The sequence below is a fragment of the Halichoerus grypus genome, chromosome X, assembly GCF_964656455.1.
Source record: "Halichoerus grypus chromosome X, mHalGry1.hap1.1, whole genome shotgun sequence".
Classification (NCBI taxonomy): domain Eukaryota; kingdom Metazoa; phylum Chordata; class Mammalia; order Carnivora; family Phocidae; genus Halichoerus; species Halichoerus grypus.
In genome coordinates, this window is record NC_135727.1 from 100,098,630 (window position 1) to 100,118,469 (window position 19,840).

The 19,840-nt window shown below is 39.0% G+C and overlaps 1 protein-coding gene and 1 pseudogene across 2 annotated transcripts in view; both read right to left on the reverse strand.

Moving 5' to 3' along the window:
- The window catches only part of PRRG1 (proline rich and Gla domain 1), a 156,404-nt gene that overhangs the window by 43,825 nt on the left and 92,739 nt on the right, over window positions 1-19,840 (reverse strand). The window lies entirely within an intron of this gene.
- On the reverse strand, window positions 8,220-9,045 carry LOC118533955 (ferritin heavy chain pseudogene; annotated as a pseudogene).

Sequence of the window (19,840 nt, forward strand, 5' to 3'; positions counted from 1 at the left end):
ATTGGTACAAAATACAAATTTGGGACATACTGGGGAGAAGTACCCAATCTTCAGCTACATGACTGGGAATCAGGAAGAAGCTGGGAGAGCCAGCAAATGAGACTCTCAGAGGGTATTAAGGGGACATGGATCGACCAACCATGTCTTACATTTCATCAAGAAGCCTGCCCACGAGTTGCTGGTAAAACCCACAGATGACCTCAACTGGCCCATGCATACCCCTAGCACTCAGAATGCCTCCACCACACACCTCTGCCATACTGTGGTCAGCTTCCGGTGTGCGCTCCTCTCACTTCGGTCTTCCAAAAAGTGGCACTATAGCTCAAATTTGTGGTCTCTGACTTGCAGATTCTGGTGGTTTTCTGTGCCTCCTCATTAGCACATTCATGTCAGCAGTGGCAAAAGTGAGCTTTGGGAAATGGCTAGTTACCAAAAATTTAAGCTTTAGTACCAGTCTTTGGAAAACAAAAGTGAGAATGTCAACACCTGGCCTGGTGCATTGCAGGATGGAGAGAAGGCATAAGAGAGAGCTTAAGAATTCTGCCACAAGAGGGAGTAAGAAGTGGAGAGCAGCTGTATCCATAGCAAGTCCGAGAAAGTCTCAGAATCACTATCAGGGCTAATGGCAAGTATTTCTCTCCTGAAGGCAGTTAGTAAAGACTGTAAAAGATTGCTACTTCAAATGAGAACAGAGCAATGGAAAACTTCAAGGAACATGAAAAAAATCAAGGAAACATGACACAACCAAAGGATACAATAACCTTCCAGCAACCAACCCCAAAGACACAAAGGAAAAAACTGTATTAGATACAAAAAAAAAAAAAAAAAATTATAAGAGTCAAAGGATACCACTACAAATAGTCATCAAATCACAAAGGAACACAGCAAGAGAGAAAGCAAGGAACAAAGGATCTACAAAACAGAAAACAATGAACAAAATGGCAATAGTAAGACCTTACTTATCAATAATTATTTTAAATTCAAAAGGATTAAATTCTCCAATCAAAAGACACAGAATGGCTGAAGGGATAAAAAAAAAAAAAAACAAGGTCCAATGATAAACTGCCTATAAGAGACTTATTTTAGGGGTGCCTAGCTGGCACAGTCAGAGGAGTGTGCAAGTCTTGATCTCAGGGTCATAAGTTTGAGCCCCACAATGGGTGTACAGATTACTTAAAAATAAAATCTTTTTTGGGGCGCCTGGGTGGCTCAGTCGTTAGGCGTCTGCCTTTGGCTCGGGTCGTGATCCCGGAGTCCTGGGATCGAGCCCCACATCAGGCTCCCTGCTCCGTGGGAAGCCTGCTTCTCCCTCTCCCACTCCCCCTGTTTGTGTTCCCTCTCTGGCTGTCTTTCTCTCTGTCAAATAAATAAAACCTTTAAAAAAAAATCTTTTTTATTCTTTCATTTTTATTTATTTATTTTTGAGAGAGAGAGAACATGTGCACAAGAGTGGGGAGGAGGAGGGGCAGAGAGAGAGGGAGAGAGAATCTTAAGCAGGGTCCACGCACAGCGCAGAGACTGATGTGGGCTCGAGACCATGACCTGAGCCAAAATCAAGAGTTGGAAGCTTAACCAAATGAACCACCCAGATGCCCCCAAAATAAAACCTTTTTTTAAAAAGGCTTATTTTAGCTTTAAGGACACATGTAGAGAGTGAATAAATGGAAAAAAGACATTTCAAGCAAAAGAAAGCAGGGACAGCTATACTTCTATCACACAAAACAGATTTGAAGCTAAAAATGATCAACACACACAAAGTCATTATAAAAAGATAAAGGGATCAATCCATAAAGAAGATATATGTAAATATTTAGGCACCCAACAATAGAACACCTAAATATATAAACCAAATACTAACAACTAAAAAGAGAAATAAACAGCAATACAAAAAGCTGGGAATTTTAAGCTTCTACTATCAAAAACGCATAGGTCATCCAGACCAAAAAAAAAAAAAAAGGAAATGATGGACTTGAACTACACTTTAGACCACATGGACCTAACAGAAATCTACAGAACATTCCATCCAAAAACAATATACATTCTTCTCAAGTGCACACAACATTCTCTGGATAGACCACGTGATAAGTCATGTAACAATTTTTAGCAAATTTAAGACCAAAATCACACCAAGTATCTTTTCTTTTTTTTTAAGATTTATTTATTTATTTTAGAGAAAGAGAAAGAGAGCATGAGCACAAGGGGGAAAGGGAGAGAGTCTCAAGCAGACTCTTTGTTGAGCAGACAGCCCAATGCAGGGCTCGATCCCAGTACTCTGAGATCATGACTTAAGCCGAAACCAAGAGTTGGATGCTTAACCGACTGCGCCACCTAGGTGCCCCACCAAGTATCTTTTCTGAACACAACTGTATGAAGCTAGAAGTCAACAAAAGGAAAGCTGGGAAATTCACAAATATGTGGGAATTAAAAAAACACACTCCTTGGCACGCCTGGCTAACTCAGTACGTGGAGTGTGCAACTCTTGATCTCCGGATTGTAAGTTCGAGCCCCATGTTGGGTGTAGAGATTAATTAAAAATAAAAACTTAACAACAAAAGAACACACTCCCGAGCAACCAGTGGGTCAAAGGAGAATTCAAAAGGGAATCAGAATAATATCTTGAATTAAACAGAAAAGGAAACACAACATACAAAAAAAAAATGGGATGCAGGAAAAGCAGTTCTAAGAGGCAAGTATATACTGATAAATGTCTACATCAAGAAAAAAAAGATCAAGATAAAATAATAACAACTTTACACACCAAGGAACTAGAAAAAGAACACACTAAGCCCAAAGTTAGCACAAGAAAGGAAATAAAAAAATACCACAGGAGAAAAACATGAAATAGAGACCAGAAAAAAAAATTTAAAAAGATCAAGAAAATTAACAGCTGGTTTTTGAAAGGATAAATAAAATCAAATGGTCAGAAGACCTCTCTGGCATTCTTCAACCACCTTTGATTTTCTTAAAATTCACTTGCTCATTCATTCATTCATTCATTAATTCATTCATCTATACTTTCAGTTCTCAAGCCTTTGGGGGAAAAGTGCTCATCCCTTCTGTCAGGAGATCTTCAAGGAAGAACAACTCTGCCCTGCATGGAGTCAGTGGCAACAGCTGCTGTCCATGGTGATGCTTACTCTGAGTCCCTGCTAATACTCCTGTAGTTGGCTTCAGTTGGGCACCTTCTCACAGAAGTACTTTCTATGGATTTAAGAAAGACTGGTCCCAAGTGCAGGAAATAGGTTTTGTTGCTGGAATATTACAGATGTATCTGAGATCACAAGACCCATTTTCCACATTTGAATCAGTACTTACAGATCAATATGAACTTTGTCCTCCAATAGTTACTTGGCAGGACACTCCCAAGATATTTCTATTATTCTGAAAGTTAATAAAAAAATTGCAGAACATATGGAATGTTATTTGTTTATTTTGGAATGTTTTTTGAAGATTTTTAAAATTTATAAATGTAGATATTACATTATAGAATGTTCAGAAAATAAGGAAATGAAAATTTTTAAAAAATCAATAAACTTTGGCTAGACTAAGGAAAAAAAAGAGAAGATTCAAACAAACAAAATCAGAAATAAAAGAGACAATTACAACAGAAATACAAATGAACTTCAGAGACTGCTCCAAACAATTACAGTTGACACTTAAACATAAGTTTGAACTGCAAAAGTCCACTTATATGTGGACTTTTTACAGTACTAAGTGTAATTTTCTCTTCCTTATGATTTTCTTAGTAACATTTTATTTTCTCTACCTTATTGTAAGAATACAGCATTATAATGCATATAACATAAAAATATGTGTTAATTGGCTATTTATGTTATTGGTAAGGCTTCTGGTTAATAGTAGGCTATTAGTAGTAAGGTTTCTGGGGGAGTCAAAAGTTATACTCAGATTTTTGACTGCACAGGGGGCTGGTGCACCTAACTCCCATTCAACTGTAGGCACCAACAAATTGGACAAACTAGAAAAAATGGATAATTTCTGAGAAACATACAACCTACCAAAACAGAAACATGACGAACTAGAAAATCTGAACAGACCAATTATTAGTAATGAGATTGAATCACTAATCAAAAACCTCTCAACAAACAAAAGTCCAGTACCAGTTTTACTGGTGGATTCTGACATTTAAAAAAGAATACAAATTCTTTTCAAACAATTCCAAAAAAATATGACAGAACACTTCCAAATTCATTTTACAAGGCCAACATTTTGATACTAAAGCCAGACAAGGATACCACAAGAAAATTACAAGCCAATATCTCTGACAAATATAGATGTAAAAATCCTCAACAAAATATTAGCAAACCAAATTAAACAAAACTTTAATAGGATTATATACCATTATCAAGGGGCATTTATTCCAGGGAGGCAAGGATGGTTCAACACCCATAAATCAATCAATGTAATACACCACTTTAACAAAATGGATAAAAATCATGATCATTTCAATAGATGCAGAAAAAAGGATCTGGCAAAATTCAACATCTATTTATGATAAAAAACTCTCAGCAAATTGAGTATAAAAAGATACCTCAACATAATAAAGGTCACAAAGGACAAGCTGTGACATCCACAATGGTGAAAGCTTTTCCTCTAAGATCAGGAATGAGACAAAGGTGCCTACTCTCACCACTCATATTAATCATAGTACTGGAAGTCCTAGCCAGAGAATTCAGGCAAGGAAAAGAAATAAAAGGCATCCATATTAGAAAGGAAAAAGTCAAATTATCTTTGCAGATGATATGCTTTTATATCTAGAAAGTCTTAAAAGACTCCACCAAAAACCTGTCAGAAATAATCAATGAATTCAGAAAAGTTACAGGTTACAAAAACACAGCTGCATTTCTATATACTAATAACAAGAAAAAGAAATAAAGAAAACAATCCCATTTACATTAGCATCAAAAACAATAAAATATTAGGGATAAATTTAACCAAGATCTGTACATTGAAAACTTTAAGAATTTCATGAAAGAAATTAAAGATGACACAGATAAATAGAAAGATATCCTGTGTTCATTGATCAGAAGAATTGATATGGTTAAAATGTCTGTACTCCCCAAAGTCATCTATAGATTCACTGTAAACCCTATCAAAATTCCAATGGCATTTTTTACAGAAATAGAAAAACAATCCTAAAATTCCTATGGAGCTACAAAAGACCCTGAATATCCAAAGCAATCTTAAGAAAGAACATAGCTGGAGGCATTGTACTTCCTGAATTCAAACAATAATACAAAACCTTATAAAGCAAAACAGTGTGGTACTGGCATGAAAAAAGACACATAGTCCAATGGAACATAATCAAAAGCTCAGAAATAAACTCACACATAAATGGTCAACTAATATTTGACAAGGGAGCAAGGAATACTCAGTGGGGAAAGGATAGTGTCTTTGATAAACTGTGGTGGGAAAACTGAATAACCACATGCAGAAGAATGAAACTGGACCCCTATCTTATACCATACACAAAAATTAACTCAAAAAGGATTAAAGGCTTTCACGTAAGACCTGAAGCCATAAAACTCCCAGGAGGTAACATAGGAAAAAGGTTCTTTGATATTGGTCCTGGAAATGATTTTCTGGATATGACACCCAAAGCACAAGCAACAAAAGCAAAAAATAAATCAGTGGGACTACATTAATCTAAAAAACTTTTGCAGAGGAAAAGAAACAATCAGTGAAACAAAAAGGCAAACTATGGAATAGAAGACAGTATCTGGAAAGCATATATCTGATAAGGGATTAATATCCAAAATATATAAAGAACTTACACAACCCAATTAAAAAATGGGCCGAGAACCTGAAAAGACATTTTTCCAAAGAAGACATACAGATGGCTAACAGGTATATGAAAAGGTGCTCAGCATCACTAGTCATCAGGGAAATGCAAATCAAAGTCACAATGAGATATCACCTCACATGTGTTAGAATGGCTATCACTAAAAAGACAAGAAATATCAAGTGTTGGCAAGGATGTGGAGAAAAGGAAACCCTTGTGTACTGTTGGTGGGAGTATAAACTGATACAGCCAGTATGGAAAACAGTACGGACATTCCTCAAAAAATTAAAAATAGAACTGCTATATGATCCAGCAATTTATTTTCTGGGTATTTATCCCAAAGAAATGAAAACAGGATCTCAAAGAGATAACTGCTTCCCAATGTTCACTGCAACATTATTCACAATAGGCCATATATGGAAACAACCTAAGTGTTGGTCAGTGGGTAGATGGATAAAGAAGATGTGGTGTGTGTGTGTGTGTGTGTGTATATATATATATATATATATATATATATATATATATAATATATATATATATATATTATTCTGCAATAAGAAATAAAGAAATGCTGCCATTTGCAACAACTTGGATGAAACTTGAGGATATTATGTGAAATAAGTCAGAAAAAGACAAATACTGTATTCTATCAATTATATAAGGAACTCAAAAAAGCCAAACTCAGAAACGTAGAGTAGAATTGTAGTTACCACAAGCTGGGGGTTGGAGAAAATGGGGAGATATTGATCAAATGGTACAAACTATAGAGATCTAATGTATAGTATGGCCATTATAGTTAACAATATTATATCTTTGAATATTGCTAAGAGAATAAACCTTAAGTAATCTCACCACCAAAAAGAAATGGTAATTATATGAAGTGATGGAGGTTTTTTCTAAGGTTTTGGTGGCAATCATTTCCCAACATATAAGTGTATCAAATCAACACACTGTATACCTTAAAATTACATAATGTTGTATCTCTAAATTATATCTCAAAAAAATTGTAGTAAAACAAATCGACAGTGACCAAATAAGTTTCATTCCAGGAATAAAAAAATAATTCCACACAGGAAAATCTATTAATGTAATTCAGAACATTAGTAGATTAGAGGAGGAAATATATAAGATAATAGTATTTGGATTATACTATTTTAAAAAAAATTATTTCTTGATTATTGTCTACTCTCTCTCTGAACAACCCCTTGCTTTCTCCTTCTGGAATTTCTTCTGAGTGGTTGTTATTGTACAAGGTCCTTCTATGTTTATGAATTATTATTGTTATGAATTATTTCTTTCTTGGAGATTCAATCTACTTCATATTATTAAATATTTTGATGTTTAGCATCTTTGTTAAATTTTCAACTCTTATACTGAGTAGGGTCTTCTTTCTATACCAAACTATTAGAAAGTGTACATAAAAACCCGTAACTGGAGGTTTTGTATTGGCAGCATGCATACCTGGCACTGATGGCCATTTGAAATCACACCTGTGTCTCTATATAGAGACATAAGTCTAAAACACAGTTCCATATTCACTGACTGACAAGGGTGAACCTGCCAAGCAGATAATCTACTATGCCAGTTTCCAGGGCCCCCAAGTTGTTACTGAGAAACAATAAACAATAACATATGCATGACTTAATGAGCTAAAAAAGATTCAGATAAAGTTGAAGACTCCATTTATTTTAATCCCTGCCCAATCCCATTTTTCACTTCTTTCCCAGAAGCAACTACTATTATGAATTCTAGACCATGTTTTTTCTATACTTTTGTCATACACATCCATCTACAGCAACCAGGGCTCCAAACCACCCATCTTACCCCATCCCACATAATCACACTATTTATAAGGGGAAGCAGAAGTTTCCTAATGACAATATGCATGTCCTGCAAAGGGGTCCAAAGGCAATCACTCTCATATCTTGGGGAAGCCAGCCTAATATTCAGTTTCTCTTATCACTGTTGCCCATGATGAGCTTGTCAAAGAGGTATCCTGCCATGGCTTCTGGAGTCCCTTTCTTGCTATCTAGAATTAACAAACATTAGTATTTACATATTTTAACAAACTAAAAGTTTTCAGGTAAAGCTGAAGACCTCCTTTACTTTAATCCCTGCCCAAACCCATTTCTATCACTCTTTCCCCAGATCAACCCCAATCATAATTTTCAGGCCATATTTTTATACTTTTACTATGCACAGGCTGCCACATTCATCAGGGCCCTAGACCACCCACCCCACACTGTTTATAAGGGTAAGATTAATTTTGTGTTTTCCACAGTCCCATGAAATATCTTCTCCCTCCATCTTCAGAGGTCCTGAGCTGCATGTAGATAGGGTTGGGTGGGTGGAGAGATCCCTGAATACCTGTTTTAAAACTTAAAAGGTGAGAGATTTGCATACAAATCAACCAGAGACCTTTATTTAAGAACCAAATAACTTTATTGAAACCAAATTAACTTTATTTATGGCAGAACTGGAAGAAAAAATCCTGAACGTTTTGCAAAGGCAATACTGCAATATGCATGCTCGGCATGGTGATCAAGGAAAGTCACCATGCACCCTGGGCTATAGGGAAAACAGTCCCAACTCAGTTCTTTTTGTCGCTGTCGCCCAGGGTGAGCTTGTCAAAGAGGTACTCCGCCATGCCGGCATCCGGGGCCCCCATCTTGTACAGGCTGGTGACATAGCCCCCCAGCTCTTTGATGGACTTGACTTGCTCGTGCAGGTAGTGGCTCTCCAGGAAGTCGCACAGGTGGGCGTCGTTCTTGTCGGTGGCCAGCTGGTGCAGGTCGAGCAGGCTCTGGTTGACGCTCTTCTCCAGGTGCAGGGCGCACTCCATGGCCTTCAGGCCGCTCTCCCAGTCGTCGCGGTCTGGCTTCTTGATGTCGCGGAGGCGGATGCGGCCGCCGCGCTGGTTCTGCAGCTGCATCAGCTTCTCGGCATGCTCGGTCTCCTCGCGGGACTGGCGCAGGAAGAACCGGGCGAAGTGCTTCAAGGCCACGTCGTCGCGGTCGAAGTAGAAGGCCATGGACAGGTACACGTAGGAGGCGTAGAGCTCCAGGTTGATCTGGCTGTTGATGGCGGCCTCGCAGTCGGGGTGGTAGTTCTGGCGCACTTGTGAGAGCGGCGCGGTGGCCATGGCTGGCGGCCCGGGCACCAAGGCTAAGGCAAAGATGGTGCGGAAGCAAGGGCCGCGGAGCGGGCAGCGGCGGGGCCGAGGGCAGTGGCGGCCTCAGAGATTTCCCAGCCTGAGTGGCAAGGGAGGCTGGAGGCAGAATCAGTGGCAGTTGGAGACCTCAGAGAAGTGGCAGTTGGAATGTTGGGCAAGCTCTGGGATGGGACCGGAAATGGGGTCCAGGGAAGGGGGGGCGAGCTTCCAGTCGGGGGTGGGGTCGGGGGCGGGGCCTGAGTGATGTGTTCCAGGTTTTGCTGGAGCCTAAGTGAGGCAGGGCAACCCCACGCTGGGCACTTGGCATTTATTAAGTTTTTAATTATGTGATAATGTGTCTATTTTCCAAGTACTTTATTTTGTTCTCTAACTGATCCCCTCTATTACAGCCTGTTCTTATTCAAACTCAAATACATACTCTTATTCAAATTCAGTCTTATTCAATTCAAATTCATAGTCTTATTCAATTCATATTCATATTTTTTTAAAGATTTATTTATTTATTTGACACAGAGAGAGAGATAGTGAGAGAGAGAGCACAAGCAGGGGGAGCGGCAGGCAGGCAGAGGGAGAGGGTGAAGCAAGCTCCCCGCTGAGCAAGGAGCCCGATGTGGGGCTGGATCCTAGGACGCTAGGATCATGCCCTGAGCCGAAGGCAGCCACCCAACTGACTGAGCCACCCAGGCGCCCCCTTATTCATATTCTTAATTCAAATTCATATTCTCAAAATTCTGGGTATGAATTTTAATTTTTTGGTAACGTTCTCTTCTGTTTCCTGTATTTTTTTTTTAACCTCATGAATTGTTGTTTGTTCATGACCTTCTCTTTCACTTTCCTCAAATATTTTACAAACCTTTTTCCATGCATACTTAGGAATAAAGGGCACATTTGATTAACCTATGTAATTAGCATGTATCTGATCCACAGTTGTGATGTCCATTTCACTAACAGGCTTTTCCTTGAACAGGAAGGCAAAGTACATCAGTAAGGGAGTGGTCTCCTTCTTGACACGTGTATCATTGGTCTTTTTGGCATTCACAATATTGGCCCAGAGATGGAAAGAATATTACCTGATTTGCCTGTCCCAAATGGTATTGTTCTTAAGCATTTTAAAACAGTAAAATTAAAATTCCAGCTAAGAGTAGGTACCAGCCACCAATTTTTCCATTTCAATCATATCTGAACTTAAATAAGTATATTGTGATGTGTCTTTATGGCCTAATAATGGCCTAATAAGAACCAGCATAAGAAACCTAGAGGTAAGTTGTTTCATTGTAAAACTCCTGGCATAACCATCACCACTTAAATTAGGAGGGAACTATGTTCAATGCAAAGCAAGGAAAGGGGAAGGAGGGGTGGAGAAGACACTGAATTAGGAGAACTGGGTCCTATTTTGGGCTGCACCAATTGCTATGGAAAAGGAGTAAATTGATTTCTTTGGGGCTATTATTTGAAAAATGAAGAGCTTGACCTATTTGGTTTTCATGGACCCTATCAATTATAAATATTACTGGAGCCTATTCCATGAATCTTTCTTCAGCCATGGAATGGAAGGAAAAATCAGCCTATAGTCTATTCATGACAAGCAGTGACTGGTATCAAATATTAGCTTTGGGAATGGGACAATACCTTAACCTTTAAATAATAATGCTGTTTCAATTTATGGCATTCATGCAAGTCTTTAAAGCATACACTTGAAGAAAAGGCACAGCTATCTTTGCTCAGTTGGTTGTTTTATGTGCATTGGGAGAATAAATTGTCTGTTTCAGCTTGATAGTACCCAAGACCTAGGGCTAACAATATAGGGCTATCGCAAAGTTCGAATTCCCTTTGCCACTGATTTTATTGTACTTTGGAAGTAGCTCGACGAAATCTTATTTCTACAGTTACTGATATTCCAACTATGAGAGCCACTGTCAGCCTTGTCCCAGGGAGACTATGCCCCAACGTGGGGGGTGGGGGGAGGGGGAACAGTGACAACTGCAAATATTAAAGGAATCAGCAGCTACCTACTATAACAGAAAGTGATTTACAGTGGTGGTTGCACCCAGATGGGAATCTCTGAGTGGGCATGAGTGGTGATTCATTGCTGTATTTTATCAAATATACCATGAATTGAAAAGCACACTATTTTTTTAAGTATTAAAAAAGAAAAAAAAATGCTTTCAACTAATCCATGACATGTCATTGATCTTAAGCTGCACTTCAATTTTTCAGAGATGTTAAAATGTGAATAAGTAAGTGATCAGACAATCAATGAAATATGGTAATTTTTTTCATCAACTTGTCTGAATACATTTATCAAAGTAGCTACCTTTTAAAATATTCATAATTGTTTATACTTCTTGGTAATTTATTTGTGGCCCTAATAGTCTACAGTATTATGTACAGACAGAAAACATTAATAAAGAAAAAATACGCATTTTGTCTTGGATATTGTGTCATTTTACATTTCAGTCTCATCCTAGAATGGGTGGTTTCTGACTTTTTTTCTTTTCCTTTTGTGGAGGGAGAGGCTTAGTGTATTAGCCCAAGGAATATAATTCCTTGGGAAACAGGTAAACCCCTGTTCTTTGAATTCATGGCTAACCTCCTCCTAGCATGCTATGGGGGGCATGTGACATCATCTTCCAAATGAAATAATAGATAATAACGATTTAACAAGCAAAGTTGCTGACCTAGGTTTCTACTCAAATCCCAATTTGAATGTGAAAGTTTTATTCTCATCAATTTCACTGACTGATTGCAGCTCACTGTTACATAATGTGAGCCATTTCTAACAAGGACAGTACCACCTATCAAGCAATTACCCATCCCAAAGCAGCAGCACAGTAGCCGACAAGGCCACTAGGATCACTGCTGCACATGCTAGGTTAGCATGTCACATTTCAGAGTCACAGTTACTGTTTAGAACTTAAGACTTTGAACTACTGAGGGGAGCTCTAAGAAAGCCAGGAGTTAGGATATGTGTATGAAGAGAACACTGACATTTCATTCCCTGAGTGGACATCTGCTTAAGCAGTGGAATGGCTGATGTACCCCACTCCTGCCCCCTGTGCCCATATGAAGGGCAGCGTGGATCTGAGGAAAGTAAGGTAGAGAACAGGGTCAGTGATGCTACAGACCTTTCCCAAAGATTAAAATAAGGGTGTAAGAATTTCCCACCAGTTAGGTGGATACTGTGGAAAATTTGAGCCACGTTGCAGCTATTCTGTCCCAGAGGGCTAAAGGCCCCAACAACAAGGATGTGAGGCATACATACTAGGACAGAAGCCAGCTGGGAAAGGGGGTGGAAGAGGCCAACAAGGAGTCATAACTCCTATTCCTGGAACTATGTTGTACAGAGGTTTCTTTTAGGGATCCCTTGAAGAACACTGTTCACCTCCCACCCAATTTTAATTAATTGATAGGTGGGTACTATCAATTCCCACCGAAGAATTAGTGACAGCCAAAAAGGGGATAGAGCAATACCAGTTAAGTTAGAGACATCTGTCCCCTTTCCCCTTCCTTTCCCCCGAAAATACTTAAGGAGAGAGATGGGAAGGGTAAGGGTTAAAGAGCAGATCATGCTCCTCTCCTCACTCCATGATCTTAAGGTCAAGGTCTAGCCAGAGCTGAAGAAGCAAAGGAGAAAAAAGTGGGCATAAAGGAGATCCAACACTGAAGTTTCAATTGGAAGAGAATGGGTAAGAGATCTGCCTATCCCTAAGGAATAGGAGTTTAGACTGTCAAACTAGAGTGGCTACACAAAGCAGGGTCTTTTTAGACACCTGACTCATCATTTATGTGACCCCAAACTCTGGTGCAATATTGTCATGGAATCCTTGGATTTCCACCATATCCATTAGAAGAACATCTTCTGGCAAATTAATTCTAGTAAGAAGCACTGATGAGTTCTGAAATTCTATATGTGTCTTTAGTATAATCCTAGGTGAATGGCATATTTGGAGGTTAAACAGGGCATCACTAACTAGACATTGTTGCCTATAATAATATGCAGAGTTACATTAAATCTATGATGCAAATGATTGTACAAGTGACAAAAAATTGGGCCCATTACTCCCACCAGTACCCAATCTATGAGGGCAGGTCTGAAAAAGAGTAACTGGTAGTGGGAGAGGAAACCTGTTGAGGTAACTTCAGGCCAAGGTTAACAGACTGCTGGCATGGGCAGGAGAGACCCACACTGAAACAAATCCACTGTTTTGGTAATACACATTCTGAAACCCTCCAAATTAAGTTCTTACTGTAACTGGAAAAGGATAACTGCGACTTCAAAGGATTTATAATCTAAAAAAGGGCCCAAATGCCAGAGAATAAAACACCACTAATTTAAAAACAATATCAACAATTTAATGAATAAAAACTTACTTTAATTGGTCATATAAGGTTTTTCAAAAGGTCCAAGATGGTGACATAGGAAGACCTTGAACTCACTCCTCCATGGACACACCAAATCTAAACCTACATATAAAGCAATTGCTCCTAAAGAACTGAGGACTGACTGAACAGCTTCTGAACAACAAAGGATAGAGGGACAGCATATAAAACAGCAGGAAAGAAAAAGACCAGAACTCCCACCTCCTACACTGTGAACTACAGTGGGGAGGGATAGTACTGAGGGATCAGAAACAGATTTGTCTGCCCTAGGGCACAGAAAAGAAGGCACAGTTTAAACGAGCAACTAGAATATAATGGAACCAGTCCTAGAACTCTGCCAAACAGCAGGAAGCTTCCCAGCTGTTTGGGTTGAAGGGGCTGGTGAGCACCACAATTTATATTCCCTCTCCACCTTGACTGCACATATGGGAGTAGTGTCTGGGTGCCCTAGCCAGCGAGCTACCTTAGTGAGCCCTGAGCCCCTAGCCCACACCAACCCCAGCCTTCCCGCTAAAGTGGCCCCAGCATCACACATACCTGGACACTGCTGGACAATGTCTACAATAGCTCTAGTCATCTCACCAAGGCAACACAGATATCAAGCATCCCAGGACACCCCAGCCTTGCACTCACTTTAGCTCCAGGGCACTCGCCAGGGTACCCCCTATGCAAAGTGCCCCAGGACCTCCCAGACCACACCTGTTACAGCTCCAGCTATATTGCCAGGTTGCCCTCTATCCAGAGAGCCCCAAGGCCCCCCAGCTTGTGCCCACTTCAGTTCCAGCTGTCCAAGCAGGGTGGCCCCAGCCCGGAGTGCCCTGGGACTTCCAGCCCATGCCTGTTAAAACTCCAGCCAACCAGCCAAAGCTGCCAGGCACATGCAGTCTAAACAGGGGATGTCCCTACACAAGGCCATTATAGGTGGATATTCTGCCTAATTCATAGACACAAACACAGAAAGTCAAACAAAATGAGGAAACAGAGAAATATGCTCCAAATGAAAGAATGAGACAAAACTTTAGAACAAGAAAGAAATGAAACAGATAAGCAATCTACCCAATAAAAAGTTCAAAGTAATGGTCATAAAGATGCTCACTAGACTAGAGAAGATTGGATATACTGAATGACTCAATGAGAACTTCAACAAAGAGATAGAAAATATAAAAAAGTATCAATCCATTGAAGAATACAGTAAATGAAATGTAAAATACACTAAAAGGAATCAACAGCAGATTAGAAGATGGAGAATAACAGAGCAGCAATCTGGAAGACAGTGTAATGTTAAGCACCCTGCTGAACAGCAAAACAAAAAAATAATTCTAAAAAATGAGAATAGGTAAAGTGTTCTTTAGGACAACATCAAGCATAGTAACATTCGCATGAGAGAGATCCCAGAAGAAGAGAGAAAGGGGCAGAAACTTTTGTGAAGAAGTAATAGTTGAAAACTTCCCTAACCTGGGGAAGGCAATGGACATCCAAGTCCAGGAATAAAAGAGAGCACCAAACAAGGTGAACTCAAGGAGGTCTACACCAAGACATATAATAATTAAAATGTCAAAGATTAAAGATAAGTTGGGAATCTTAAAAGCACCAAGAGAGAAGCAACCAGTTATGTAATAGGGAAACCCCATAAGGCTGTCAGCTAATTTTTCAGCAGACACCTGACAGGCCAGAAGGGAATGGCATGATATATTCAAAGTGCTAAAAGAAAACAACAAAAAAAAAACCACAACCAAGAGTACTCCACCCAGCAAGGTTATCATTCAGAATTGTGGAGATAAAGACTTTCCCAGACAAATGAGTTAAAGTTTATCACCACTAAAATGGCCTTACAAGAAAGGTTAAAGGGACTTTAAGCAGAAAAGGCCATAATTAGAAGAAAATTATGAAAGGAAAAAAATTTCACAAGTAAAAGCAAACATACAGTAAAGGTAGTAGATCAATCACTTATAAAGCTAGTAGGAAGGTTAAAGACAAAAATAGTAAAAATCGATTATATCTAAAAAATAGTTGGGGGATTCACAAAATAAAGATATAAAATATGACAACATATACATAAAACATGGAAGTAAAAATAAAGTTCCTCTTAGAATGTGCTCCAATTTAAGCAACCATCAACATAATATAGATGGCTATATACTTAGGATATATGAACCTTATGGTAACCACAAACCAAAAACCTATAATAGATACACTAAAAATAAAGAGAAAGGAATCCAAGCATAACACTAAATAAAGTCATCAGTTACAAGGAAAGACAGCAAGAGAATAAGAAATGAATAGAGTAGTACCAAAAACACCAGAAAAAAATTAACAAATGGCAATAAGTACGTATCTATCAATAATTAAGTGTAAATGGTCTAAATGCTTCAATCAAAAGACACAAGGTAAATGGATAAAAAAGAAAAAGATCCATCTATGTACTGCCTATAAGAGACTCACTTCAGGGGCACCTGGGTGGCTCAGTCGGTTAAGCACCCCATTCTTGATTTCAGTTCAGGTCATGATCTCAGGGTCGTGAGATCGAGCCCTACCTCAGGCTCCATGATGGGCATGGAGCCGGCTTAAGATTCTCTCTCTCCCTCTGCCCCTCCCTACTTGCGAACTCTCTCTCTCTAAAAAAGAGACTCACTTCAGACCTAAAGACACATACAGACTGAAAGTGAAGGGATGGAAAAAGATTCTCCATGCAAATGGAAGCAAAAAAGAAGCCAGAACAGCAATACTTATATTGGACAAAAAAGACTATAGCCAGAGACAAAGAAGGGCATTACACAATGATAAGAGGATCAATCCAACAGGAGGATATAACAATTGTAAATATGTATGCATCCAACAGGAGAGCACCTAAATACATAAAGCAAATATTAGCAGACAAAAAGGGAGAAATTGACAGTAATATAATTAATCATAGGGGATTTTAACAACCCACTTACATCAATGCAGAGATCATCCAGAAAGAAAAGTAACAAGGAAACAGTGACTCTGAATGACACACTAGACCAGATGGACCTAACAGATACATACAGAACATTCCATCCCAAAACAGTAGAATATACGTTCTTTTCAAGTTCACATGGAAAATTCTCCAGGACAGATCATAGGTTAGGCCACAGAACAAGTCTCAATAAATTTAACAAGACTGAAATCATATCAAACATCTTTTTTGACCATAACAGTATGAAACTAGAAAGCATATGCAAGAAGAAAACTGGAAAAAAACACAAACATGCGGAGGCTAAACAAAATGCTACTAAACAACCAATCGGTCAATGAAGAAATCAAAAAGGAAATAAAAAAATACATGGAGACTAATGAAAATAAAAACACAACAGTCTCTCGGGGCACCTGGGTGGCTCAGTTGGTTAAGCCTGCGTGACTCTTGATTTCAGCTCAGGTCATGGTCTCAGGGTCATGAGATCGAGTCCCGCATTGAGCTCTGCGTTTAGTGTGGAGTCTGCTTGAGATCCTTTCTCTCCCTCTGCCCCTCCTCTCTTTCAAATAAATAAGTAAATAAAGTCTTCAAAAAAAAAAAAAACCCACACAACAGTCCAAAATATTTGGGACACAGTGAAAGCATTTCTAAGAGGAAAGTTTATAGCAACAGAGGCCTACCTCAAGAAATAAGAAAAATCTCAAACAATCTAACCTTACACCTAAAGGAACTAGAAAAAGAACAAAGCCCAAAGTTAGTAGAATAAAGGAAATAATAAAGATCAGAGTGGAAGCACATGACACGGAGACTAAAAAAAGAAAAAGAAAAGAAGATCAACGAAACCAAGTGCTGGTTCTTTGAAAAAATAAACAAAACTGATAAACTTTCAGCCAGATTCATCAAGGAAAAAAAAAAGGACACAAATAAATAAAATCAGAAATGAAAGAGAAGTAACAACTGACAGCACAGAAATACAATGGTTATAACACACTGCTATGAAAAATTTATGTCAACAAAGTGAACAACATAAAGAAAATGGATAAATATCTAGAAATATACAATCTTCCAAAACTGAATCAGGAAGAAAGAAAAAATCTGAACAGACTGATTACTAGTGAGGAAACTGAATTTTGTAGCCAAAACACTCCCAACAACAAAAGTTCGGGGCCAGATGGCTTCACAGGTGAATTGTACCAAACATTCAAAATAGAGTCAATCCTTATTCTCCTCAAATTATTCCAAAAATTGAAGAGGAAGTAACACTTCCAAATTCATTCCATGAGGCCAGCATTACTCTGATATCATAATCCTGACAAAGACACTAAAAAAAAAAACAAACCACCACCACACCTACAGGCCAATATCCCTGATGAACATAGATACAACAATCCTCAACAAAATATTAGCAAACTAAATTCAACAGGACATTAAAAGGATCATTCACCATGACCAAGTGGGATTTACTCCAAAGATGTAAGGATGGTTCAGTATTTGCAAATCAACCGATATGATACACCACATTAATAAAACAAAGGATAAAAATTATATGATCATCTCGGGGCGCCTGGGTGGCTCAGTCGGTTAAGCGTCTGCCTTCAGCTCAGGTCATGATCCCAGAGTCCTGGGATTGAGCTTCGCATCAGGCTCCCTGCTCAGCGGGGAGTCTGCTTCTTCCTCTCCCTCTGCCCTTCCCCCTACTCATGCGCATACATGCACACATTCTCTCTCTCAAATAAATAAAATCTTTACATCTCAATAGATGCAGAAAAAGCATCTGACAAAGTTCAACACTGTTCATGATAAAAACTCTCAACAAAGTGGGCTTAAAGGGAACATAGCTCAACATAATAAAGGCCATGTATGACAGACCCACAGCTAAAATCATATTCAGTGGTGAAAAACTGAGACTTTTCCTCTAAGATCAGGAACAAGACGAGGATTTTCAAAATACACACAAAATAACATACTTTGGCCCTGCCTAACTTACTATCTTATTCTCAAGAGATCCCAAAAGAAGTAGTGGGGATGCCTGTAGGAGCCCCAGGAAACAATTCTCATGTGGTTGAAGGGAAACTTCATATTTGGCTCCCCCAGAAGGGGCTTGGGATGGGCCTAGGGAACACGTGGGAAGATGTGGATGAATATGCAGAGTATGGCTGGGAGATGGTGGCAGCAATGCTCCACGTTTGCCCCTACATGTCTATGCCCAGACTCAACTCCTACCTCCTTTCCTTCCTGATGTCCCTCATCCCTCAAAGGGCAAAGTTCTGAATCAGTGGCTCAAGTGCCATCAGAAGCTAAGTGAAATAGGAGTTTCCTTAACAATGCCAAAGAATATGAGTTTCTGCCTGCAAGTATGATGAGAAATCTCTGGGGAACTAGTAACCAAGTCTAAAATACCTCAGACACTGAACACTTCTTGTAATTGCTATCTCCACACGAAAGTGTCTACATGCTACATCTTGCCAGGTGCTCTAAATTCAGAGATTTCCAGTGTTGCTTTTGTTAACAACATCTAGCACTAAAGGGCACTGCATAGTTCTTCAATTTCTCTTTCAACAATTTTCACATAAAACCAATTTAAATAGCAACACTTTGGAATGACAGGTATTATCTAAAACACAATCATTGGACCTAGATCTAAAACCCTTGGATATTACTGACTCAGTTTCTAAAATGCAACCACAGCTTGGGGGTAGAGTGGAGCATGGAGGACACAGGGAATGGGATAAAGACTTGGGATGATGCACCCAGACAGGACACCACAGTCATCCACACCCCTAAGAATACCACACACTGCAAAGCTTTTTCAGTATTCCAACTACATGGTTTTAGTTGAACAACTTGCTTTACAATCTTATAAAATGTTACCTGCTGATCATGTACATTAGAATCCCCAAGGCTGCTCCTTAAAGCATGTTCCCTGGTCCCATGGAGACCTGTGGACTCTGAACCGTGAATTTTAAAACTAAACATTTTTATTTTGCAGTAATTTTATATTTATAGCAAAGTCGCAAAGATAGTACAGAGCATTCTCCTATACTCCTCAGCCAGTATCCACTAAAATTAGCATCTTAAAATGGAATGGTACATTTGTTAGAAATAGTGAACAAATTGGTCCATTACTATTCACAACAGATTTGGATTTCACTAGTTTTCCCACTAATGACCTTTTGAGCCATATTGCATTTAATCATCATGTCTAGTCTCCTCTGGTCTGTGACAGTTTCTCAGTCTTCTTTTTTATGATCTTGTTTTGAGGAGTCAGGTATTTCGTACAATGTCTCTCAATTTGGATGTCTTTGGTAATTTTCTCATGATCCCACCGGGGTTATGCACTGGGGGGAAAACTCCACAGAAGTGAAGTCCCTTCTCATCACATGCTATATATGACTTATCACTGATGATACTAACCTTGATCACATGGTCAAGGCAGTGTTTGCCAGGTTTCACCATGGTAAAGTTATTTCCCAGCACTACCCATACTCTATTCTTTGGGAGCAGATCATTAAGTCCAAACCACACACCAGAAAGGCAGAGAATTAAGTTCCGC